At 36.2% G+C, this 2,556-nt stretch overlaps 1 protein-coding gene across 1 annotated transcript in view; it reads left to right on the top strand.

Moving 5' to 3' along the window:
- Positions 1–2,556, top strand: part of LOTGIDRAFT_239057 (hypothetical protein) — a 12,856-nt gene that overhangs the window by 2,119 nt on the left and 8,181 nt on the right. The gene's annotated exons all lie outside the window — the stretch shown is intronic.

Below are 2,556 nucleotides of genomic sequence, written 5' to 3'. Positions count from 1 at the left end.
TAGTGCAAACGTATAGGATGGTGCATAGATGAACCTCATGAAGTCCATCTGCAAGTGAATGTGTTATTATTGTAGAAATTTTACAAAAAAATGCTACACATAGTGATGAGGGTCACTGAAATAAAATTTCCTGTATCTAAAAAACGTCTGTTTAAACAAACTAACTCATCGTTCTTATCTTATGATGTATGGTTTAGTGTTTTTCAGATGCTGCTTAGATAAAGACAATATAAGACACACTTAACTGTATAATAATAAATTTCATTTTTGACACTCATACTCAATGTTTTACATATTCGTACTGCCAAATTGAATATCTGACATGCTTTCCACAATTCATTCTTGTTTCACATGTGGTTAAATCCATGTTTCATGTCAGCATATTTATTAGACTGAAACATCTGTCTCTATTCCAGCCTATTTGGGCAGATATAGACTGGTGTAGAGACAGAAAAAGAAGGCTCTGTTAAATGGGGTTTTACGCATCTCCGCAAGTGCGGGTGTTTTAAACCTGTTAAGATACCTCCGTTCTGCAAAACCCAGATATATTTGTAGTTCAGTCATACCCTATACCCTCATTCTCCCTACACCGTGTATATATCGGGTTCATCAAATCTTACTTTAACAATTGATCTTGCATCGGCCATTTAAAACTGCGTGCGCATCCAAAAGTTCAAAGGACACAGTCACGTGATACCAACAAAACGAAAGTTACGGTGATGCTCAACACTAATTTACAGTCAACATAAAGGTATTTAATATCATGTTTAAAAAAGCATCTTCGCAGGTGTGGAAAATCCATATTTAATAGGGTCTTTTGTTTTCTGACTCCTGACCGACTATTGTCAAGGCTGGAAAAGCGGCAGATGTTTCAAACTACATATTTTTGTGTCTTTAACCAGATGAAAGAACATTAAGTTCCGAAGTAAATGTCTTTTTAACAAAATATATGTGCAGTCAAAACTTCAACGGACACAGAGTCACGTGATACCAACGGGGTGATACATTCTGATTTCTAACACAGAGTCACGTAAATACCAACGGGGTGATACATTCTGATTTCCAACTCCTTTGTCCAGTATCAGTAATACAAGTCGTAGGAGCTGACAAGGAAAGCGTTTTTTTTCGTTCGGATGAAGCAATAATTCGAGCTGAGGCCTTGTTAAAGATCACTTTGCGTTTAGAAATCGAGTAGGTTAGTGTGGCTCCCTTTTGCACGTGTGATTATAAGTCAGATTATAAGTTTCCATTGGTATCTTTTATCGACACTGGCGATTGACTAGTTTATATTTATTGATGCAAAAATTCATAAAAGTTCCTTGATTATCAATATCATGTTATATTTTTAATGTGTTTAGGCCAATTTTATGACATCATTGAGACGAAGGCCCGAAGTGCCTTGTTCACTAAGCCTTTAAAACTGAAAGTCAATATCTAGATTACAATAGACAAGTCATGGCGTATTTGAGGTCTTCAAAAACCACGACATTTAACACTGGTAATAACATTTGATCAGTCATTATGTTTAGGAATTCGACCCTATAGCAAAGGACATAATAATATTGTAATTAATGCTACAATTATTGTCTGTGCGTCGTCACAAAGAGATTCTGTTTAACGTATAGAATCTTGACGTGCCATTGCAAAATGAAACCAATTGAGAGAAAGCGGGCAACCACACACAGTCTAGCACCCAATTAAATACAATTATTTAAAAATGACATGAATTAGGTTTGTCAATATATCCCAACAATAATGAATTATAATCATAAAGGTGAATAAAAATTAACAGTCGTCCGATGCATATCATCAAGGTCACTGTCTACGGGCTAAGTTTGAAATGTCAAGGGCAATAAATTAGTAACAGATTGACGTCATGTCAAATTCAGATCGCTCGAGACCTTAAAATGCCAACCTATAAAAATATGTCAAATGTTCCCCTAAAACTAAAGGCAAAATTTACAATGTTTTGATAAGTTTGAACAACTAAAAACTATTCTTTATAAGAATCAAAAAGATCAAGTTAAAGATGAAAGTCTGGGAAAAATAAACCCAGATGCTATCGTAGAATTTCTCATGTTGACATAACGTGGAGATTTGACTCCTAGAAATATATATATGAATCGACGTTTTCAATTACCCTGTCCTACACCTATGTATTATACTGTATATTAGACTGTACGTATAATTCCAGAAACTAGCATGCATCTAGATAAGCATCGTATCACGAATACGGGTTTTGACATTGTCTTATTAACCCGTATTGAACAAAGCTCGTTAAAATTTGTTTTGTGGGCGTAGAAATGAGATTGGTGCTATTTAAATTTGACTAATCAGGTCGGTAGAACGGAAATGAGGTCATGTGAACAAAATATAACATTGTTTTGGCGCTGCCCGTTTGACTGAGGGCCCGAGTGCTACCCCCTGTGCACGTTAAAGATCCCTCGACAGTCGTGAATCGAATAAGCGCAGGCAAAAGCCGCTGTCATGGCAAAATTTACCGCACTGCACCCTGCATGGCGTTTACCGTCTTCATTAGTCCACATGGTGCAGAAA

The sequence above is a fragment of the Lottia gigantea genome, assembly GCF_000327385.1.
Source record: "Lottia gigantea unplaced genomic scaffold LOTGIsca_189, whole genome shotgun sequence".
Classification (NCBI taxonomy): domain Eukaryota; kingdom Metazoa; phylum Mollusca; class Gastropoda; family Lottiidae; genus Lottia; species Lottia gigantea.
This window is presented reverse-complemented; position numbering and strand designations above follow the sequence as displayed.